Here is a 26,707-nt window from a genome sequence, read left to right on the forward strand (position 1 = left end):
ATTTCGAAGTCACATTATTGGAATAAAAAATATTTAGCTCAACTTATAGATTTAAGTTATTGTTATCTTTTGAATTGGTGAAACATGATGAACTAGTTTCATTTATTAACTAATATAAAACAAGGTTATTTAATATTTCTCACGCCTGTAAATTTTGCTAAAAGTTTTTTGCCCGTTTTAGACCTGCCGATTTAATCCCTACATTTGGTGGTTCAATTGTTAGATTAGATTAATTCAATTGTTGTAGATATCATTGGCATACTAACATTTTGTGTTGTAGATAATACATTTTAGCATCCTAAGCTAAATTTAATTTAATTTGTCTAGCCTCATATTTTATTTAAAGTTTTTACTGCTTTGGAATTTTATAGTGTGATGCTTAGAAGTTTAACATATACATAAAAATTATGTAAGGTACGGATAATATACATTTTGTATGTGCACAGCATAGATATTGTATGATCAAACACGTGTGTGATGGAGTGGTGGGGGTTCTGTAGGTGTACCTACATGCAGTCGACAATTGTTGAGTTCATTCCGCGTCGAGCGCTCGCGGTGGTCGTACGCTTTCGCTCCTCTCGAATCGAATCGTGTCGATTTACGTAAAAGTACGCAGCTCGAACTACGCGAAACGTATTTTTTAGATTTCCGTAACGCGAGTGGTACATGCGTAAAAAATAACCAGTTCGGACGCATATGTGCGAAAATACTTTTTAATCGTGTGAAGTTTTTGTGTGTGGAAATTTATCATGTGTGTGTGTGTATATATAATATATTTATATTAATCATTTAAACTAAGAATAAATCGTCAGATAAAATATTTTAAAAATAAACTTGTGATTTTTATATAGTTATGAATAGTTTTGTGGGTGTGACAAGATTATCAGATGTGTGATGATGTAGAAGCGGAACTGTACTTTGGTGGTTGCAAAGAATCGTAAGTAGACTTATAAGTATTATTTTTTTTAATTTACAACTAAATTTGTAAATAAAATATATTTACAAACTTTTTTGAATATAAATAATATTCAGATCGATTGATTAATATATGTATATTTTCATTGTTTATACTGTGAATCTACCGCAAACTTTTTATTTATGTGAAGTTATTTTAGTTATAAATTACCTAAAGTCTTTGAAAACTCAGACTGATATTTTTATTAATACTGTTAATTTACTAAACGATATAAATTCGACTCAGCTGATGGGAATTTAAACCAAAAACTTACTATTCCTGACATATTATTTTTATAGTATATAAGTTAATGCTTAAATAAGCTTTTATATTATATTATAAATAATATAGTGTTTTGCAATTTATTTCAATAATACTAAACAAGATTATCAACACAAATATAAGGTTTTTATTAAATTTATTTAAATGATTACTTATTGTAGTTACCATATTTTGCATTTAAGCTAAGCTTTGTCAATGTTTTTAATGAAGTAAAATTAACATGTTTTATCTTATTTACGAAGTGGACCGAGTAAAATCGAGCAAAAATATACTTTCTATTTTATTCTAGAAAATTATATTTTTTGTTAATAACAATTGAATGATAAAGTTTTTCAAAATTATTAATTTAACTTTAAATGATTTTTATTTAATTCAAATAATAAATGCAAAATAAAAGCAATTCATTTTTTTAAGCTTTGCGGTAAAAAAATGCAATTTGTTATTTGAATAAGTAGAAACTATTTATTTATATTGGTTATTATCAGATCCATAATTTATAAAAAATGATTTTGATTTCATATTTTCTTAAAGATTGTATTTGTTGTAATTTTTTTATTATTCATAATGCAGCATCTTTTTGCAGATGCATTTTAAGCTGAATTTTTTATAAATATGTATGAAGTAATTTGTATAGTTTTTAAAAAAAAATATTTTTGCATATCAAAAATAAATATTAAACAGCTGATATTGCGATCTGAATTATCTAATATTATTGCTTATAAAATGAATTTAAAAATTATTTTAGGTAATCGTTTTTTAATGAATATAACTTTCTTTTACCTCCCAGTTAATTTTTTAATTTAATAATTATTGTTGGAGACTTTGATTTAAAATGTTCTGATAAACCCCTTTTCACGTCGTTAGCATTTTGATTTTTTTCTGTCTAGAAAGTATTGTCTCAATCGAAATAAAAAGTAGTTGTAAGGAGCAAGATATAGAAGATAAGGTGTATGCGTTAAATAATCCAGGCAAATTCCTTAGTAGTAGAAATATTCTACTTCTGTAGATAAGTGCAAACCATTTTTCAACTTCTTTGTGCATACGATCCAGCTAATCTCAATAAAAGCTTGATGTTGTTGCTTGGACAGGCTTAAGAGTTTCGTGGTTCACAATCCTTGTAAAATCCCACCATACACACAAAACAATTTTTTACAGAAAGCCCTGGTTTTGTACCACTATCTTTTACATCAATTGTTGTCGTACAATACCTATTTCTCATCTCAGATTATCAAATGTTCGAGCAAGGCGATTCATCTTCGAGATGCAGAAGCTCATGGGATGTGCAGATACGCGCCGACATGTTTTCTTATCTCAATTTATGCGAAACCCATACACATTTATCCAAGCCTTTATAATCTTCTTAATTTGTAAATGTTCTGTTTCTTAGCCAGCTGATTAAGAGTTTAAGTAGGATTTTTACATCCAGAACATCATCATCTATATTTTCTGGTCTCTCACATTCGGAACTATTATTGATATCGTGATTTCCTGTTAGAATATTTTAAAACCATCTTAAACATTTACAAATATTTTATGAATCCCCTACTGCTTATCTAATGTTTTTGGTGGGCTTAACGACAGATTTTTTTAATAAAATCATATAAGATTCAATTCACCGTAAATTTTGCGGCCAAATTTTTGTTTTAAATATTGTATTAAAGGGTTCATATGTGCACCAATGTAGATATAATTAAATACGTATCAACGGCTAAAATCTTTATTAAAAAAATTTGGGGATTACATAATATAAATAATTTTATTAAAATTTTGCAGTGTCAAGAAAAACACACGTATCGCAAATACGATTATTAAACATTAAGGCGTTATTGCGAATCGTTCGTACGCGTTTCTGGTATACATAATAATACAGTATAATGGCGTGGCATAAGTGTGAAAAGCCATTCATCTAAATTAAGCATAAAATCAGAGAAAACCAAACTTTTCGCGAGCGCAAGCAAAGTTAAAATACATAATAATGCGCGTTATTGGCTTTTGCAATATTTCATATTTTTTTCGTTAAAATTATTCGCAATACGTAATAATAAATTTATTAAAACGCAATGTCGCACCGGTGTTTGCCGTTATTTATTGTGGGGGGCGAAAGTATTGTGGGTATTATTATGTGTATACATTTACCATACAGATTCTACAGGATGTACCTAAAGGGTTGCTAGAAATATTTCACGCAGCAATAGATAAATGCTGGCGCCGAATCTGGAATACAGTTGTTTGATAATTTACATATTTCGGCAACTATGTATTGCGTATATAATATATTGTGCTGTTAACAATAAGTAATGTTAATATCACATACTCCTCGATGAAATATTACTAATTTATCAATTCCTTACTACTTTATGATTGGGTACGAAATAAGCAATAAGTAAAATAAAAATAAAATTAAAAGGAAAAATACGTATAATAATTATTTAAATTCTTAAGTTTATGACTAATTATAACTATTAAATGGGGACTTGAAGCTACAGCTGTTTATATAGTAAAATTATGTTTTTTAATTTTAAATTCGTTTTTTCTGTTAAATATCGATTTTAGGGTCGCAATGGCAGCAAGCTCTTTAGTCTTAAATTCCGTCCAAGCTTGAATTATATATATATATATGTCCAGGTTTTTTCTGCTGGCTCTACATAGTATACAGTTTCCTTCTTCTTTTTTACGAGATCAATGCGCAGATCAAATTAAATAGTTAATCAAGTTTTGTGAATATATTTTAGCTTCATTTTCGTTTGATTTTTATATATTTTAGTTTGAATATATTTTAGCTTCATTTTGGTTTGATTACTTATTGACGGCTGTGTCATCAGTTAGTATTTTTTAAACTAAGTTTGGCATTAGTATATAGAAAGTAAAAGACATGTCCAAGCAAACTACCATGCAGGACTCCAGCTGTAATTTTTAGAGTTTGTTTTATTAAACGAAACAAAATAGCTCTGACTTTTTAGATATGCCCATATTATGTATACATATAAGATAATTAGGAGCTTTATACTAAGATAATTTATAGAATAGACCGTCGTCGTACAGTGTCGGATGCTTTTTTTAAGTCTAGCATTAAAAACACTATACTTATGTTTAATATATGTTTAATAAGGCTGTTAATTTTGTGAGTTGTTAAATGCATATTGCAAAAAAAAAATTGATCCTTTGTACCGAAATATTATTTTAGCTGCGAGTTAATAGGATGATAATTAATCAGGTTTTTTGATTGCATGAGTTTTGACTGTTTTGAGAAATACTAAGCTATTCAAGATGTTTTATAATCTATCAGTTTTTTTATACTCTAATATTTTTACATAACTCAGAATTTACTTAATTTAACGAATAAAACGTGTAACTTTTTTAAGCGTTTGCGGGTGGGTGTAATTTTGTGTTAACATGCACTGGCTAGCAGTTCAAGTTTTCTTATATAAGTTTTTACAATGTCATTTACAAGTTTTAATGTTAAAATATTAGAGTTTAAATTTTTTTTAAATTTTGTTATTTTTTATTAAGACTAATCTACCGATTTTAGTTGCCTTTAATGTTTTGAATTTTAACGCAAACATCGTAGGTCAATTTGCTTATCAATGTGTTTTTTTGACATCAATTCTGCACACTTTATTGTATAATTATTAAAGATTATATCGATGATAGCTTCTTGTGTAAAAATACTGGGAGCCTAGATACTGCGCATCCCTGAGATCCAATTTTTGCATCATCATATATCCGTTATTAATTAACATTACCTACGGATCGTGATTTTGTGGCACATGAACATACATTATATATTATTATGCAGCAAAATAATATTTTTAAATATGTTCAAATTGCTTTTAGATTAATTGGTCGTTGGTTAGCCATTTAAACAGATAAATATTAGGGCAATAGTTTTGCGGTTCTTAAATATTTTACAGCGCCACGGAAGAGTTTAGATTTAATCTAACCAGATTTTTTAAAACAAAATAGTGTCACAAGCGTTAAATAGTAGATAAAAAAATATAGTAATTTGTTCTTTATAATTAAGAATAATTGGTTAATGATTAACGACGATTTGTTAAAGTCTTAATTATTCATACAACGTTCACACAATTATAATAAAGAAGATCAATAATAAATCTTATTTAAGTTCTTAATGAGTTTAAATTGAGAAGTTTCAATTCGGTTTACATTTCAAATAAATTTCAATAAAATATAGTACAAACGGATTACTCACAAATATACTATATACTCAAGATTTGTATTAAATATTTATTTGTATTTCATATGTGCAGAGAAATAAAGTTAAAGAGCCTCTGGCGTAGTATCTACACACAATGGCAAATTGATTTTCCTTAACAAGTGAGGCCCTGGGAGTCCTGAACCTGAACCTCCGTCTGTCTCTAGTAATTGCTTTAAAATTAACCGATACAAATGACAAAATACACATAAGGGTTTTGAAAATACGCTAGCGCTTTGTGTTGAAGCTAAGAGAGTATGAACTTTGCGTAATAATTCTAAAGCCTTAATTTTCTAAATTCAAAATTTGACTTCCATGCTTGCGTATAAAAAGTCATATTATATTTGTTTAATAAACATATTTATATTTATAATTTATATAAAATAGTGTGAAATATTTTTAGTAACTTAAAATTATGTACCAATACATTTTTAGTGTTTTAGAGGCGATTATTAATATTTTTAAATCTCGGAATTAATCCCGATTTTCGCTTACTTTCTTTCTATATTTCGGCTGCGTTTCTCCAGCTATTTATATACTGAAAATTATAAAAATTATGACACAAAACAGTAATACGTGTACGTTTTACATTAATTATTGTAAATTAAGCACTGGAATCTCAGAAATATCTATATGAATTTTTTTTTTATATTATGTACAGAAGTATATAATAAATATAATTTTATACAAGAAGTATATTTATTAATTTATTAAAATTAGAGCCAAAACCGGACAGTTTATCCTAATATTTCATAATCAAACATAAAGTGAGGACAAACACAAATCCTCCTAACACGTGTACATTGCTTTATACAAACTCAACAAACTTTCCGTTTGTGTATGAGAAAATATCAACATTTGGATGCACCGTATTGGGTAGTCGTACGGCCATTGCTAGAGAAAAGTTAGCGAGTGCTTCAATGCTAGTCCTTAAAGGCAAGAGAATGCGAACTAGAACTAAAACTGCTCTCTTGGGCCCACATTTAAAGCTACACAATCATTGAAGAGTTGGCAACTATTCTGAGCAACTTGCAGAAATAATAATTACATAAATATTTCTGCTTGTTTAAAAATAATCATATTACAACCCCTCTAAAATGAAAGAATTGGTAAACAGTAATGGTAGAAAAATAGCATACTTCTTTAAAAAATTAATATTTTTTTGCAAGTCAATAAAATCTGAAATCAACTGCACCCTCTTAAAAAAATAAAACCGCGCACAATAAGAAAATAAGTGATTTATCCATCTTAATGTTATTAATGAACAATAGAACAAGCAATAGACTCAAGTTGGATTTTTTCAGTACTTTATTAGAGGTTATATCGTTCTAAAAGTGAGTTTTTCTACTTGACAAACTGATGTTAATTAGATTAGTAATTGAAGAATTACTTTGTGAGACATTTGCTAAATCCAAAATAAGATAATTTTCTTATTAGTAAATCGTGATCGTCTTTATCAAACGCTTTTTTAAATATGTGTGCATAACATTTATTTGTCCAATTATTTCTAAAAAAGTATGGAAAAACAGTAAGTTAGTGATAGTGGATTGAGATTAGCGGAAACTATAATACTATAATTATAAATAAACTTTTTATTATTGATGCAAATCAATACAAAGATATTTGTCTGATAGCGTTAGTTTATATAAACATGTACTTTTTATTTATTATGTTGAGTAACACTGATTTCCAAGAACAATGTTTTCCAAAAAACCAATAAAATATCCTCATTTGTAAACATAAAATTGAGTGTATTCTAAGAAAATTCAGCGGTTTTGACTTAACAATTAAATATATAAATAACGAACGTATATTTAAGTATCAATGTCAAACGCATACCTAATTTGTATTCGTAAATGAGTAACATACCTAAGCCCATCGTTTCAACAATTATATTATAAATATAGATATTCTTATAATAATTTATTTGTACGTATATTATAGTGTTCTTTACTTATTTAAAGTATTTTTATACAATAAAATAAAATGGCTTTATTCCAAAACTTTAATCGCACAAAAGCACAATTTTTTTTGTAAAATAAGTTTATAGTGTCAATAATAAGTGATCTAATACTATGTAATTTTAATTAAAGATTTTATTATTAGTAAGCCAGTATTTTATAATAAATAAATTAGTAATAAATTTATTCTCGAATAAATTTCAATAATATTTTAGTAATAGTAATAATAATATAAACCCTCACTGACTCATTACTAATTAATTTAAATACCATACAGGCATTTCGAGTTCCCGTCGAACCTGCTCCGCTAAGATAAATAATAACATAGAATAGTCAGCGCCAAGTTTTATTTATTTAGGATAGATAATTACCTTAATAGGAAATTACTGAAAATACCAACCAAACGTCTAAATTTTCCTTTCAAGGCCTCAACCCTGTTTACTTAAACGTGAGTTGCAGAAGTACGCCAATTAAATAGATTAAGGAAAATTCGAGCAATAGAAAATTCGCTGCTACCAAATTGGCGACAAAGTCTGCGATTATATTATATTCGTGGATGTGTACGTAACTGCCTTTAGTAGATATTCTTTTCTCTACATTCACATTGTCCATGTAAATAAAACCGGTTATGAGGGAAAGAAATTTTCCGCAAGACGAACGATACGAATGAAAGAAACGGAGGAGAGTTGGATGAAGAAATTGCGGCAGTAAATAAAAATGGCTATTCGGAAACTGTGGTTATGTACGGAGATGAAAGCTCATTAGTCAATAGTTATATTGTGTATACACAGAGTCATTTTGGCATATGCAGAGTCTAATATCATAATACGTGAATTTTATAAGCATATTAAATTTATTAGTGCGCTGATTAGATCACGTAATTATCTGAATACTTTGAATAAAAGAAAACTACTATACTTTAAGCAGCACTTAATAAACTTTTTTGCTTTAGGGTGGTTTGCGAAATAGTTAAATGTTAAAAATTAAAATCCATTATCACTGTAAAGGAATACTTAAAAGGAATCTGTTATAGAGAATGTATATTGTAAAACACTTCACAATATATGTTCAAATAAATGTTTCAAATTACTAAAATTTAGTTTTTGGTGTTGAATTTTACCTGTTTGTAACGCATTGTGTAACGATAATAATAATTTGATATATTAATATATATATGTATTTAATTAATTGGTTTTAAATAATAGAACTTTCTTATGCGTCGCCATAATCTCGCTCCTTTTATTATTCACCAATGCGTTATGAGAACACATTACCATTATATATTTGGTCATAAAAAAACCGAACACAAAACCGAACAAGGGGTGTTACTTGACCCGTGGGTAAAATTATATTCGACAAAAATAAATTTCATTTGCAAAAAAATTGTAGTAATAATACAGAATGTTTGTAAAAAACATTCAACATAACACATCCCTTGTACGAATTTTGTTTCGAAACAAAGAATTTCGCACCGACGATACAAAATGGCAGGTTTACAGTGTGTCATATAAAAATGAGATGCTCTGTATAAATTATTTATTATCACTAACGTCTCAAGCGTTTAAATTTAACATTTTAAACGATTATTCAAAAATTTACGACCGGCAATTAAATTTTGGAAGAGCCCAAGTGAAAATCGGCGCTTTGAGAAAACTTGGTCGTTCTGACGAAGTCGTATTTTTATTTTATTTTTACAAAGTTTTGTTGTACTCGCGGGACGTTGTAGCAAATTCGGCTAGGTGTTCGCCTAGGGAATGTATTCAATTGTGATATTGATTGTGGATGGTGGATGAGTAACTAACACATGTAATATGTACATATGTAGTGAGTAAGGTACATACATATGTATAAAGAGGCGCAACAATATTCACGAAATATAATTTTAATTTTAATTTATTAAGTAACTCCAAAATGTTATTTTTTAATGAATCAAAACCTTTCAAAATATAATTTTCATTAAAATATATAATTTTGTTCTACCGCTCGATCAAATTTTTAATTCTTTTAGTATAATATGTTGGAGGCTTTGATTTAAAATATTCCGATAGCCCCCTTTTCACATCGTTTGCATTGTGATTTTTATTTTATATGAAAAATGTCACATCAATAAAAATACATAGTAGTTGAAAGGAGGAAGGTCTGAAGAATAAGTTGAATTTTATCTAAGATCAATTTCGCTATATAGTTGTGTCGTAGAACTGTGACTTATTTTGACAAGTTCAGGCCATTTTTTACTTCTTAGTGCAAACAATCCAGCTGATTACAATATAAGCTTTCTGTTTTGCCAGGTTTAAGAGTTTCGTAATGTGTAATACCGCCATTCACACAGAGTAACTTTTGCTTTGAAAATTGAACTTTAAAATAAACATTTCATTCTTATTATATTAAGAAGAAAAACAAATAAAAATCAAATTGCATGAAATATGACTACAAAATCGCATAAAAATAATTTTATTATACTATTTTTTAAATAATCGTAGTAAAAAAATATCTTCAAAGAAAAACATTTTAAAAAGACGAAACGTACCAATTTTAAATTTATGGAGCATTATCGATAGTTGTTTCAAGCCTTTGATTTTATCAAGTTAACACTTTACACACACGCATTCATATGAACACAACGCAGGTGGTATTGTACAGAGAGAGAGAAAGAACGCTAAATTGGATTGTATCTCATTTGTCGTTGCGTGGCTCTGGGCACTTTTAACAAATACTAGCAATTTTTCGCCATGACTACTGCTAGGGGAAATCTTTTTCTATTCTTCCATTCTTCTCTTCATATTGTCACATCAATTTTTGAACCGTGACACGCGTCTAAAGTGGTTTTCGAATCGGATGAAATATCGCTTATATGACGAAATGGACCAGCAACCCCCTAGAGACTGTGTGAACGTGTTATTTTGCGCCTATAGGTGTTTACCGATTTGTGCGATGATTTTTCGAATATTGTATATCTAGTGTGTGTGTGTTTATTCTTATTTTTCCCCGACTAAAAGTGTTTGCCGGAATAAAAATGTAGGTAAATAAATTTTGTCGAAGGATCGATTCGCCAAAGGCATCTGCAAAGACAATTCGCCGGAAAGATGCTCGAGCAAGATAGGGTTTTATAACGATATGATCGATTGCTTGAAAGAGCAATAAAGTTACAAGGTTGTTGATTAAAAAACATTTTTTATAAATAAAATATATTTCGCGTGTATTTATTCGTATTAAAATAGTTGTTATTTTTTAGCGCTTGATGTCGACGAAAGTTGAACAAAAAACTTTGATCACGAAAATAGTTTGGTTAGTAGCTGCTTTTATTGACCGCTCACAAAAGTATTTCTATTGTTTTAATTAAATTTATAAAAAAAATATATTGTTTTAATAGTATAATTATTTTTATTTTAACTTTTAAAACCATTTTGTGGATTTAAAGTTTTGCGATACTTTCATAAAACGTATTAATGAATATATTTCTAAAAAATATTGCCAAAAATAAAACGATATTTTTCATACTTTTCCAAATCTTATTCATTTAAATTAAAAAAAAATAAAAGATTAAAGATTGAAATATATTTAAAATCACTTGCACGCAATAAATGTAAATAAGTTTAAATTACTATAAGTCTTATAGTATTATGTAAGGGACTCGAAGTAGAATATTTTACAAATGAACGCTAGATAATTTTTGTAAATTATTAATATATATTTTCTAATTTTAACAATACTTATACAAAAATAAATATATTTTAGTCCTTTGGAATACAACATTTTATTTCTTTATTTACTGTAAAATATGCATAGAAATTTTAGCACATATTTTAATAAAATATATTTTTACCGTTTATGTTTGTAAGTCAATATAGACAGATATGTATGAAATTGCTCTTTATTTTTTTACTCAATATCAGCGGCAAATCGGGCCCGCTGCCTATTTTAATCCGGCTTGCGAGCTGAAAATAGATTTTACCTTTTTAGACATTTTAAAATTATGAATTGTGGGATATAACGGAATATGGTATGATGGTATATGGTGCTCCTATTGCTTTACATTCCGCTGAGACATTACGCAGCTATAATTCGATAATGTCTTCATTGCCCCGTGTAACGATTTTTTTGATATTTTGTTTTAATTTGATTAACCTTGGATATTCAAGACACTAGTAGACATTCAATAATGTAATTTTAAAGCAAAGTAGGTTGTGAATTATTTTTTATTTTTTAAGAAGCATTATATTTATTGTGCGATGAAATTATGTCTATATGTACTAAAAAAATGCATTCAACCAGATGTACATTTACAACTTGCAGAAAAATTGATAAGTGTAAAATAGATTTCTTCTATGTAAAAAGACATTTTCAAAGATGAAGTACATAAAATCATGATTTTGGGTCAGCATTAACAGATTACTACAAGCTATTTGCAATTGTTTATGACGATAGAAAGTGACGAACTTTAAACCTCAGTTTGATGAAATGTAATCTTAAAAAATCAATTACATAAATTTTCTTATATGCGATTAATTCCAAAATATGTTAATATAATATATACTAAAATCGTGAATTTTCGAAAAACTTTGGAGGGTTTTTTTTTTTAAGCTCAATTAAATTTTGCTTTCTGGTCCACCAAAAAAGTTTGACTCCTGCCATAAGCAAACATCAATATTACCTTTAGTATTTGAGGCAATATTTTTTAAATCACATTTTAAATGTACTTTCATAATATATTAATCAAATACAATCGGTGAATTTTTCGTACTACTGTTAAATTCGAGTCCTGGTACTGCGTCATTTCTAATAACTATGTAGTTTAGAAGCAGTATGTGAGCTAATTTGACATGTGATGATGTATCATTTTATTAGTCAATATTGATAATAATGCCATTTGCATTGTGTTTAATTTAGTGGGAAAATGTTTGCAACGATTTCATACACGTGAATAGATGTTGCTTACTGCTGTATTATATATTAAAATCTGGTTAAAGGAAGTTTTTATGTACCGTTAGAATCACATCGTTCTATCGCATCGGTTGAATTTAATAATTCGTTTTTAGTATTAAAAAAAGTAGCTCTATTATTAAAATTATAAAATGCATGTCTGTTACAGAAAGTGTACAAATGAACTAGATAATTCCAAAAAGGGATTTTACAGGCGGTGAAAAGTGACTCAACAGTATTTTTGACTATAGGTTTCCATAGTATTTTTATAGGCTTTAAGCATTGAAAAAATTGTATTGAACGCTAAAGAGACTATGTGTACCCTTCTTGTACAAAATAATATATTACGATATAAAAAAACTTAAGGGTTTTAATATCACTCACCTCTTGTTGAATCATTAAAATTAACTAGTGCCAGCTGTTGTGCGTACGCGTATTTCAAGTAGTTCATATCATGACACCTCCCACTTTCAACTTTCTGACCAATCAGGATTCAAAACACTCCCACGATGCGTAAGAGTGTAAAGAGCACTGCACAACAAACTGAATTATATGTGTTGTGTTTCTGACTATGTGGGTGTTTATTTATTTATTCTTCTTTCGTTTACAGCAGTGGTCTCTTAACTTTATGATACTACATCCAATTTAAAAAAAAACTTGGAACACCTTTAGATTTTATAAAATAATTTTGGTAGCTTTTCTTTCGAAAAATAAAAAAATGTTATTTATAAAATAATAACACAAATGTTTTTAATGTAGTGGATGAGCTGTCAAATTTTATCAAATGTTTATCAAATTTTGGTGTACTAATCGATGAAAGTATAATATGAATGTCAACAGCACTTGTATAGCTTTGCTCGCCAGATTCTCTCAAAAACTTTGATTAAAACCAAAATGAAACTAGAGTTTTAGTAGCATTTTTTTTCAATGAAGTTTCATATGGGAATTAAATTAGTTGTTTGTTTTTCAAAGTTTTCAATTCAAATACACAATGTTTTTGATAAAAAATAAATTCGGTGTACAATGCGAACTTTGTAAAATGAAGTTTTTAAAATAATGAGTATCTTTGAAGCTAATACATTTATATAATAAGTTATTTTTGAAAATGCGGTAATAAATAGTAGTAAATAGCACATTTCTATGGTGATATCGAATTTGCTCACAAATTTTATGAGATGTAAAATATTCTAAAATTAGCTTAAATAATAATATCACTGGTTCCACGTGATGCCAAATTGTTTTTAGCGCAAAATAAAATGCGTTTTAAAATAATGGTCCAAATATCTCCTCATTTTTCTTCTTGTTATTTAATGCGAATTGAACACGTCATTAATTAAACCACCTTTTTCAAGTCCTTTCTCAAATAGTTTCATTTATGTGTTCCAATAAATTTTCATGAGCAATAATTTAGGTTTAAATGTTTCCAGTTTTTATATCCATACAAATAACCTAATTATTTCTTTGTTCTAGATTATATAAATAATAGTTTCGGAAAGAAATATATGGCATATTGATCCTTGAATTAAAACAACCATTTTCTTTCTACCCAGTGAAAATCCATATTTTTTTACTTCCACTTATTAACACCGCTCATTAGAAATTGGACATGATTTTAAAACTGCATGATCTGGGTCGTGACTTATGTTCTTAATAGTATATTAATTTTTCAGTGCTGATATTCCATTCGATTTGAAGCAAAATTCAACTTTTCTTCGACAGGAAAATTAAATTGAAAAGGAATTAATAAGATTTATAAGCGAATGATGTATGAAAGATATATAGCAAGAACGGTGTATGTATGTTGAATTTTTGAGATAATGCTCAGTGAGTAAGGAATTAAGGTATCAGGTATTAAGATTCCCATGTTTTTAATTAGCAATTCGGGTTATGAAATTATCAAAAAATCTTGTAAAAATACAGAATAATAAGAAAAAACCATATAATTATTGAACTATGTAATACCAGGTAAATTGTAACATGTATGTTTACTCTGGATTACTCGTGTTTGTCATCTTTTTATTATTTAATACATCTTTTAAATGCGTCTATCTCGTAAATGTAAATTCAATCAACTTATTTATTATATAGCGTCCAATTTACTGATTTTTATTTTTATTTTCACGAGATGAAAACATGGCAGTTCTTGAATACGTACACATAAATTAAATGATAATTTAGACGAATACTAAAAATTTATTAGAAAAAATAATTTAACTTACTTCGTAATAAAATTGTAAACGTATAATCTGAACTGCACAACGTTGTATCTATCTGAAAATGCAATGTACTATGAAATATTTTCATCGTTAAAACTACGAATAAAAGTAGGGCAAATTTTCTGAATCATTATTGCCGTATTTTAGAAAAATCTACATTAAAAAAATGACCTGCGTGAATGGAAACACACTAAAGTTATTTTTAATTATAAGCTTTAAACGAAATTCTTAGTAAATGTATTGTTTATATTGTATCTTTCGTCGTAAGAAAGTTTTATTTCACCGAGCGCCCCTCAGGAATTCAAGCCCTTGGCAAATGTTTCTGCCAATCTCTTCCTACGGCCCTGATTACAACCATATAATTTCGGGTAGGTATTTTTTAACTATTACATTGACTATGAATCCGATGTAGTTATTTCACTTTTTTACTTCCTTATACAAAATGTAAACTATATTAAAAAGTAATTAAACGTGACTAGTAAATAAATGTGGAACATATGTAAGTAAATAGCACCATTAGCTTCATCCGTTGTGTCACCTAATAATATTGCAAATTTCGAAGTATTTCTAATCTTCAGGTATATCATTAATATTTTTTAAATTGTATTTACAGTTTAAAAGAATGATGCTATCGAAACTGTATCTATTGCAAGCGGTATATGTTGCAACTGCATTGCGGAACATTGTCTCAACAAAATTATTATCTGCTGGGAAAACAAGTTTTTTTATTTATTTCAGAATTATCGCAATATTAATTATTATTTTATTTTTTATTATGTATAAAAAATAAGACAGCAACCTGAGATTTAAGGCTGATGTATACATTATGCAAGCACAGAAGAAAGGCTGACACACAATTTATTAAAAAATACTAACATACATAGAATGTATATACTTAAAGGTTGTTACTACGTATTACATCGAGTGAACCGTATTTGCATTTAATGGCTGGGAAACGCTGACGTTAATAGGCACGTTTTTTCCAAAATGTATTTTATAACATTTTGTATCGCCAAATTAACCATGTTTAGGTTTTCACGCGAATTCATGTTAACGTATCTCGTTTGTGTAAGTATTTTTTATATCAAAAAGGCAAATAATTGTACTAACTTTTGAATGAACTTGTTAATTTGTATAATTTCTTCTTTATATTTGGCAATAAATATTAATTATAATATTAATAATAATTTATAAATATAATTAATATTTATAAAAAAATAAAGCTTGCTTCAATTCCAGTTCCAAACTTTTTTTAAAAATTCTCCCACATATTCAAGAATATCTTTGGATTTTTATTACTCTTTTTTATGTTTTTCAGTAATTATAAAAAAATAATATGTTTTTTTATATAAAAAATAATATTCATTAAATGGCCGCATCTAGATCTCTTGCAGCAGCCGATCTTTTCAATGTAATTTTGATGACTTTTTCGTACATTTCGAGCGGTAGCTCAGCTATAACTTGCCGGATATTAGTTTTTAGGTATTTCAAAATATTGGCGTTGCATAATATTGGCGGTCAGTCTCAAAAACGTGAAATAATGCGACATGTGAACTTTTCACGCAAAACATCCAACATTGAATTTAATGTTCACATCAATATTAGTGCCAAAAATAATCGGTTACAGTACGCTTATAGCGCTTACCAGACTGTTACAGTCCGATCTTCGTCGTTTTAAATAAAGTAAGGCCCAATGACGTCGTCTGACTACAATGCGCACCAAACTTTTTGGATAAATAATGCTCTCTTGTATATCCCACGAGAATTTCCCTCGCTCAATATGCGGAAATTTCGCTTATTAGCATACACAGAGAGGTGAAAATGTGCATTATCAGAGATGAAGATTTTCTTTGAAAAATCAGGATCGACTTCCTGCTATTCTAAAAACAAATGTGCATAAAATCTTTGCTGTCTATAGTCACTGTGCTATCTGAATTTTGTTCAGGTATAGGTGCAAGTCCAAATATAAAATGCGGCAAAGGGAGTCATAAGAAAAGCGCAAAAGCTGCGAACGCCGACGAATTGACAATTCAAGTTCTTCGGCCACAAATTTTTATACTTCGTTGCGAATTATTCACTCAGTAGGACGATAAATAGAACAATTAAACAATGTGTTGTTGCAAACTAACATTTGACACTTTAAAAACGCGTGATTAATAACAGCTATCTGATTAACAGTGCTGCCAATATAGAAACCTTGAATTGGATCAACCTTTGCTTTTTGATTTGTTCTACATTATATAATCAATATATTGTACAACATTGAATGTATGTATCAATATACATATGAATGTGTGAAATTTTTCTTTGTTTCTATTGAACTCTGATTATTCGTTTTATTGTTCAAGGACACGCACGTTTTCAAAGAAACTTACATGTGAAATATATCTATACATACGCAAATAAAGCGATTGCAAAATAAAAATGTAAAAACGAAAAAAATAACAATGCGTTGTATTTCAAACGAAATAGAACTGGTTGTTTATGATTATTTACTTTTCTACTTAATTTAAAATAAAAAAATAACTTTTTTTTCACATGTTTATAAAAATTAAATTAATGTAAAATTTATTGGTGTTATAAAAAGTTCAATATATTTTAAATTATTATTTGTACAGGGCAGAATTATATAAAAATGTTATGTTGAAAACAACGTAATATTTATCAATGCTGAACAGTAAAAGAATGCAGAAACAAATAGTATAAAATTCAAGTAAACAACGTTTAATATGTTATAAGTATGCTAAATACGCTTTTGAAAATTGTCTTTAATAAAAATTGCACGTTGTTAAAACCCTTACAAATAAATATGTAGGTAATTGCGTTACCAAAAGTCTTAAAGTTATTTTTATTGATAAGCTTTCATAGGCTATTGTTTCATAGTATTGTTCTTCACATACATTAAAAATATATTTGCTTGCAAAATCTTAAATATACTCTATTTCAACATTTTTTTTAATCAGCTTGTACAGCTTCCGGACCTAAATTTAATATAAAATTTGCGTTTATATGGTGTAGTAGTCGATAATTGTCGCAGTCTATATAGAAGCATTAAAAAATTCCAATAAATTAAATAATGTTATTCAATGATTGCTGCTTCTTTTGCTATAATATTTAACAGCGTATTAATTTAATATAATTTGGTAGATATAATTATTTTTTTCAATTTGATAGGATTCAATTAAATTAAATTTGATGAAATTTAATCAAAATTTGCATATGATGTAATAAACGTAAGTCATAATATTAACGTTTATTTCATCATTACTAATGATGATATTGGAGAGCTTTATGAGTTGGCAATATTCACGTTTATGGTTCACGACTAAAGGCGTATATTTGGAAAAGCGTTAAATTCAACACATCGCACTTATTAATGAAATGTTATATATGTATTTCAAATTTAACTTGTTTCTGTATGAATTTTTTTTAACTAAGATTAATGTTTGTATTTTTAATCAGAGATTGTAGACTTAAACATAAATTCTTAAGCTATTAATTTTAAACGAGTACGTAATACTCAGACATTTGTATTTTTATAATTGTATAAATATTATAAGCGTTAATTTTGTGTGGTATACATATATTTTTGGTATTTATATAAAGTTTTTGGTAACAGCGCCCCGGGCGCATAACACTGCCTATCTCGGAACGGATCTGTATTAATGATTCTTCTGCCTAATACAATCGCTCCCCAGAGTGTGATATATTGTTATAAGTCGGAAGTTTACGCAAATCTTAGAAAGCATTGCTATGCACTCATTGCTATTCCATAATTCCGAAAGTGTTCCAAACTTTATGAGGGAACGTGATTAACGTTCGGAGCTTGTCAGAGATTTGAATAGATACGTATATAATAAATATAAAACACATACTATACTTGCCCATAAAGATTATGAATAAATAAATTACCTTTATAAATAAGTAACCATAATAATATATTATTTGTTTTTAAAAGAGAGCAAACACTATGCTGAAATCAAGAAAGTTCACAAAAATTTATAAACACAATTTATATATGTGAAGATATAAATCTTGAAACTCTTATTTACTTTTTACTTTCATTTATAGTTTTATTTCTTATAATTATTGTATCTTTGTTATAATTTAAAAAAAACGTTTTAACAAAAAAAAACTACAGTTAAATCAATTTCCCATCAAAAAGTAGTTTTTTCAGACGGTCCGTGCAATATTTTTAAAGAACAAATGCAATTATTTGGTCACGAGATTTCTTTTCTATTGTTATAAAAAATAATGTGTTTGGCATAATTTTAAAGCGTGATTTTTGGTCAGAAATGATTGGTAGAATGCCATCTAAATTATAAAAATATGTACTAGTAGGTGAAATCCACACAATGTCAATGTTTTTTATGATTAAAAATACCAGTGATCACTTTTATATAGAAATCAGTTTATTTATCGGTTTATTGGATAAAATACTGACATATTCATATTCTTAACAGTATTTGTTTTTAAATTAGTATTCTTTAAGGATTCATAAGTTTTGTGTGCAGTTCTAAGCCAACGCGTTCCCTTAGGAGCGCAAGCGACGTGAAAATATAAAATATAAAAATAAGATTTTCACGAAATTGCTCGGATATGTGACAAGATTTTTTTCTGCCACATACGTTCAATGTGATCGGGTTGGAATTCGAACTTTGGAAAAGCAATGAATTTTATACAAAAAACGTTGTGGGGCGTCAGACAGTGTATTGTTACATCGGTAAAGTGTCACGATAAGTAAAAATACAACCTGACATGAGGGACAACGTGACAGAGTTTGTGACAATTCATTTAAATAATAATAGTTTAATATATTATATGATGTCTTTATCGCTGTAAACAATATGTATAAAGGTCTATTGAAATTATGACAGTGCCTACAGTAGCGTCAGTTTAAAATTCACTATTCTATGGTACAAAAATATCAAGCTAATTCACTACGGATTTCTCTGTGAATACGTAGCTCTCTATAAAATATACATTTTATAACAATGTAACTTATTATATAGCGCAATGTTTTCCTAAATAATTATTATTTAATGATTAAATATATTTTAAAGTAGTTGCATAAATATTATTAGATAAAAATACATTTATATAAATTAATTCAATATATTATATAATATAAACTCACTTAGTTTTACTGATAATCAAAAATAAATTCTAAACAATATTTCTTATTGTAAAAATAGTACATATATAATACGCATATAATTATGAAAGCTTTGCCTTGATAATTAATAAGTAAAAAAAAGGTTCACTAAATGCACATATGTATATGATCAGAACAAATCTCTCCTCGTACCAATATATTGTCTGTATATATTATGTATCTATTTTGCTAATAATATATTATTTAAAGCTATATTTGCAATTATATATATTATCATTGTTGCAAATATTTTACTATATAGTGCTATTTTCACTTAAAATTATGGTCTTTCTGAGACGTCTAAAGAGTCCGTTTTACCTATTCGCTCCTTATACCTATCTACCCATATACTGCCACAATCAATTCGATATAATACCATTCTCGAGTGATTCGAGAGCGCGTTTCATTCAACGTTTCAAAAATAAATCGTTTCGGAAACACAATATATTATGGTCGGGCGTATTCTTTGAATATTCCACCAACGCCGAGTACTTTTCACGTTTTCCTATCTTCGCGTCTATTCTCAAACGTGTGTGTACACGTGTGCATAAAATTCTTCTATACAACACTCGCACGTGTATAAGTGTACTACTTAATACTCCATCCCGCCGAACATTGCCGAACCATTACTATCCACCGCCAAAACCCCTTTTTCGCACAATGAAAAACTACTAGCATTGAGTGACCTGCTTTCCGCGAGCACTTAAATACCTTTCCGTCGGATAGATTTAATTTTTAAGCCGCCATATTAGAATTAATGCGTTTTTTGCTGAACATTTTGCAAAGAATGTATGTGCATATAACAATAGAGGCTCATTAACTTCTTGAAAACTTATTTTTTATTGAATTCTTGATGAGTTTTTTTTCATATAGGCATGTAAAAATGTTAACGACCGCAATGATTCTCATGCGCAATCGTAATAAAAATTCTTATTATATAAATGGCTTAGGTATATGAATACCAGGGTTTATTTATTTTTCCTTACGTATTTTATTGAAAATAAGATTAATTTACTTCATGGTTTGTTAACAGCGTTACTGAGTAAAACTTTCAATTTGGTATGTATGCTGTTTGTTATCTTGAAAAGGTATTTTTAGGCCTTCTTAGAAAGACGTTTTATGTTTATTAATATTTCATTTTACATTTTTAATAAAAGCTAGAACTACCATTTGTCGTCTTTATTTGCGAGTTATATCCGAATCAGGAGTTCGGATTCTTGGTATTTTTACAATCACGGGAATTAAGATTTTCATATAATAATTACAAATATATATTATTCCTATTTAATTTAAGCATAGAATAGATGTTTATTAATAATATTTTTACAATAGCAATAAGCTTTAAATATTTTTTTTTATGAAACTATATATACCAATATGTATGAAATTGTCCATTTTTTAATTTGATCTTTTCCCCATATTTAGAAAAGTACAAAAGTCACTAATATTTATTTAAGGTGTGTTCATTTATAAATTATTAAATATAGACCAGTCGCAATTTTGTCAACTGCTGCTAAATTATTAAAACATAATATCCATAGATACGTTATCAATCACTTTCGACAAGTTTTGTTGGACCAACAGCATGGGCTTTGTTCCACCCGTTCTACTCTTACAAACCTTGTCTTTAACCACAACAGTGACAAAATTTTGTGATGCGTGACTACAAATAGACGTCGTATATACGATTTTTAAGAAGGCATTAAACAAGATTTAAAATAAAAAATATGTCGGACCTCGGTTGCCCAGATGATTTAACTCGGTTATTTTAGAGTTTTTTAGCGATAGTAGACAGTTGGTAACCAATTATCTATTCAGGGGGGTTACACAAGGATTCTTCCGTTCCACTGTTACTAGCCTTTTGTCTTTCACCAAAACGGTGACAAAATCTCTCAATGCGGGAAAACAAGTTAAAGTTATATATACGGATTTTGAATAGGCCATGGATTATTAAAAACATTGTCGGAACTCAGTTGCTCGGATGATTTAACTCGGTTATTCTTAAGTTACTAGAAGGATTGTTTGTTACCTATTGCGGACGATTGTCGATAAAGTATTTCACCCCTTCGGGGGTTCCTCCATAGTCCAACCAATTTATTAATGAAATAAATACGGCAGTTAAAACTTCAAGTTTTCTTTTATATGCAAATAATGTAATTTAAATTGTTTAGATGTATTTAATCTACTGTAGAGTTGTGCAGATAGTTGTATGTCACTATGCAAATATTTAAACTAGCGAAGGGTACCTTCGACAATTAATCTATTCTTGAGAAATTCCGGTTTTGGGTTTTGGAACGTCTTTGAGAATCACAATAAAATTCGTAGTTTAAATAAATTTTAAAATGTGTTTTTATAATAAAAATTAAATAAGTTATTCAATTATAAAGGTTAAAATTTTATTTTGATATTTTATCAAAGAAAACGATTAAAAATAAATGCATATTACTGATTTTTTTAAAAGCAATTATTTGTAGCAATAAAAGCATAAAATTCTAAAAATAAATTTAATGTAAAGTTAATTATTATTATAAATTTTATTTATTATATTTGTTTCATATTATATTTATTATCATTATTAAATATGTATTTTGTTGAAAATAAGTATTTAATAATTAAATTATAAAAAACTGCATGATAATGATCATAATAAAATCTTTACAACTATTGTTCGTTGGTTATCTTCCATCGCGACTCATAAATGTTCTTTATCCGTGACAGTTTCGGGTTTTCCTCTGAGCCCATTTTCGAGATTCGTATCTCTCGAATCGAAAGTTCTTAAGGCATAGCTGAATAGTTCACTGCTTATCAGTGCCTTCCTTAAATGGGAAATTAATCATTTTAATAGTCGTGGTTGTATCCCTACTATTATTTATTATTTTAATTGTCTACAAAAATTACTAAAAATAAAATAACTCGATTTACAATAGTGAGTTAGGTATTGTAATTAAATTTTACTTTGATTATTACGCACTAAAATTTCGTGCTTAACTATGTGAAATACTGTACAAATTAGTTCAGCGTGTACATTATAATAAACTAGACGCTTTGTAATGCGGGTCTATAGATAGAGGCATGTTGTGTGTTTTGTGGGATGATAGAATAGAAAGTTCTGAGTTACTGAATTATTTGATGATAAGACAAAACTTTTATGAACAATTAATAGCGGTAAACTTAAGTGGTTTTAACTCTTAATTAAAAATAAACGTTATTTTTAACTAAAAAAATCATTGATCTCGTTTAGATTATTGTTTGTATTGCAGTCTTATCATTTTTTATCATTAATTATCCTCATCTACAAACTCAATTTTAGATTAGTTATTGTTTCTGCTTGAATTCCTTAAGCATTTTTGAAAGTAATTTATATGTATGTGGTATTTTTTTTGATCCATTTTAATTTTAATTTTTTCAAAATTCTTACTAACCAAAAGCCGTTTAATATTATAGTTTTTTTTTGTAAAATCGTTTTGACTATAACAAAATATGTAAGGTGAATTAATCTTTTTATTTCTTGCGTAATTAGCTAATATTGCTAATATTCTATTGCATTGTACCTTTAAGAACCTTGATATAATTATGATTTAAAATATTTTTTATTCTCACAAATATCTCATATAATATGTTTACATATGTATATCGAAAGTTCGACAACCACAAAAGCAATTCAGCAGCACCAAGGGATAAAATAAATCTTTTCCGTTTTGATTACCTATAAAATCGGCAGCGGTGTCTGCTGCGACCGAAACGCCATCCATAACTTCATATATCCACTTTTCGTGGATTTTTCAGGTCGTACAATATCCAGGCATTCTTATCAAATATTGGTTATAAAAGCGGTCATCAAAGAGTGAATACACGTAAAATATTACCATACATTGTGCCATAAATTCCGTGTGAAAATATGTGTGTATATTCAGTAAAAAAATGTAATTCATTGCGAATACGCATATTGATATGTCTGGAGGGTATGTGTTCTGCCTTTGTTTATAGTATATTCTCAGAGTTGTTGTTTTATTGAAGTACACGCGGAATAGGTGCTAAATAAATATGTTGTAGCTACGCATAATTTGATATACTTGCTATTGGAGTGTCTGCTGAAACAGTAAATAAATAAATAATGTTAAAAGAACATATTAAATTATATAATTCATTGTTTTATTATTTTTTATGTTTAAGATTAGGATTTTTGGAATAAATGTCCATACATGTTTAATAAATATTTATTAGTGCTTATATTAACATTTAAAAAAGCAGTATAAATAACGCGATCGCGTCCTCTTTTGATGACCGTTAGAGTCAGGACATCTGCACTAGCTGACTCACCTATGGCTGTCACCATTTTTAAAACGCTGGTATTGCACATTGCTGTTTAATGAAAAGCTAGTCCAGTTCGCATAATTTAATCATATTTGTAATATATTTCTTTGTGCATTATAATAATACTATATACTGTTTTTTGCTAATCGTGACGCATTAGGATAACATGTTAGGTCGCGATGGTCTTAATATAACTAAAATAAATAATAATATTATACTACAAAAAATATTATGTGTCTGTATTTTTAATAATATATTATGTGAATGTAAGCATTGTATTAGTGAAAAATCGGCGAAACACTTTTTTTACAAAATGCTTCTTAATCACTAAAATAATATTATATATAATAAATGTAATATTATGTAAAAAAGAGGGCAAAGAAAAATTTATAATATCAAAAATAAACCTTTGATATATTATTTAAAAAGGTCATACTTTGAATACATTTGTATAATTAACAATCTTACATATGTTCAGCGCATTAGTTTAAAGCTATAATATTGACTCTGATGGGAATACATAGCTTATGTTTGGTTAGTCTAATGTAGTAACAATTATTACAATTGTGTCAAAAGATGTATAAAATTGTTATACAGTGTAATTTAAGAACAATACAGAAACAAATATTAAAAACACGAATATTAGTTATTCAGTCTATCAAAAACACACAAGCTCTATCAAAGTTTGAGTCGATATTACAGATAGTTAAATGTCAATATACCTGAAGAGATCGTTAAACAATTTTATACACAGCTGAGCATATCTCATTTAACCGACAATATAGTAATACTATAAAACGATATTTTATTAATTTAAGTATGGTATATTATTAAATCTATTCATTATAAAACCTTTTACCATTATTTTAAAACTAATCAAAATTTATAAAAGAAAATCATTTTCGAATCAGGGTGTCTAAAATATGAATATTTGCTTTTGTAACTTCATGACTGAATATGTAATGTTCATTGATATTATTTATGGTAAAATATATCGATAGATTATCGACGATATTTGAACATATACAAGAACTTACATATAATTATACGCTCAAATAAGAATAATAGCGAAAAAAATGCGCACGATCATACAAAAATATTTGTTTGATTCTCTCGCTAGAGTACATTTAGATTCCATACAACAAAGAGGAATTTCGAATATGTTCTGCGTATATTTGAATATTATGAAATCGATATGTAATGGCGAAGATATTCAGCTATCTCTTTCTCTCCTCTCGGTCGTACATATGTATATTTATATATTAAGACATGTCGGAGAACGTTTTACGGTATATATCGGTACATTTAGCAGTTTTTCGGAGATTTTATTATTTTATTTCAGAGAAAAGGCGAGAATAAAGAAAACCGAATCGCTGTCTCTGCGCGTGTGCTATAATATATAGTACGAGGATGAAAGATGCGTTTGTAAAGCGGAGATGATGTATTTTATCCTTGGATTTAAATGCTTTTTAAAAAACTATTCTCAGAAAAAGAGATAAGAGCGCTGTTCATATATTATTATATAAGATTTGCCTCCAAAATCTGATAAAATTCGGTTAAAATATTTTTAATAAATAAATAAATTAAGTATTAATATATAGCTATAAAACAAAAATTGACAGTTGGGATCTTAAGGCAAAATTTTTTTTCTAAAATTGCAGACAGAAAACGTCTTCATTCGAAAAATGCAAATATCATTTTGGGATTGGTAATTAACGATTTATATAAATGGCCATAATTTTGTGAATTGATTCATATAAATTATTTTTATCAGAAGTATTTTTTTTAAATACTGAATTTTGAAAGTGACCTTCAAATCATGCAATTTTACTGTAAATCGATTTGCGTATGAAATGATCGGAAAAATTTGACTTACAACGTTCACAAATACTTTGGCGTAATTATGTATCAGAATAATCATGGCAATGTGAAATTATTTATTATTTTTTAGCAAAACTATTAGCTTTTCACTACTTTAGAATGTGTTAATTTAATAAATTATACAATAATAAAGATAATCTTTTTATAGGATATCAATAGTTGAAGCTTAAAGGCTCGGGGTTTAAATCGCTGACAAAAATACAAATCCAGCATAAATTACGATGGCTTAATACTCCAAGGTCGCTGGGCGATAAATTTCAACTAAACCACCCGCCACAGTGCAGGGCCGGTTTTTTCTGCCCGCGAGCATTGCGCATTTATCGAGGCTCGCTATGAAATTGCCATTTTTCGTCGCCCACAATGGCAAACCGCCATTACGCCGGACGCTAAAAATCAACAAAAAAACTTAACGAAAGGATAACGGATGAGACTTTACTATGACGTACAGTGCGACCAAACATATACATCTAATAATAATATTGGACATAGTCACAAGTCTTTAATAAAATGAAGATATTAAAACTTTAGCATAACATTTTATTTTCTCTATCTAGTCTAACGGATGATTTATTTTAATATTCACAAGATAACGGATTTTGTTAACAAACAAAACTTAACTGAGATATTGATCTTGTAATTATATCAGCAAACGAGGATGTCCGCCAAATCGCTGATGAAAGCTCGCGAATATATAAATATATATCTAAGTAAAAATTGTCTGAAATAAAATTCGCAATATAAAATTATTTAAATATATATAATTATAATAATATTACTAAAGAAGAGAATTTTCAAATAAATACAATTTAA

General features: G+C 28.0%; 1 protein-coding gene across 1 annotated transcript in view; it reads left to right on the top strand.

The window, feature by feature from the left end:
• The first annotated feature begins 602 nt into the window (after positions 1-602).
• LOC148234210 (uncharacterized) overlaps positions 603-26,707 on the top strand; it is a 367,579-nt gene continuing 341,474 nt past the window's right edge. Inside the window, exon 1 of the mRNA XM_088188112.1 lies at positions 603-937. The gene's annotated coding sequence lies outside the window, so the exon portion shown is untranslated. The remainder of the gene's footprint in view (positions 938-26,707) is intronic.

The sequence above is a fragment of the Plectrocnemia conspersa genome, unplaced genomic scaffold (genome assembly GCF_051122295.1).
Source record: "Plectrocnemia conspersa isolate PC_06_02 unplaced genomic scaffold, ASM5112229v1 ptg000006l, whole genome shotgun sequence".
NCBI lineage: Eukaryota > Metazoa > Arthropoda > Insecta > Trichoptera > Polycentropodidae > Plectrocnemia > Plectrocnemia conspersa.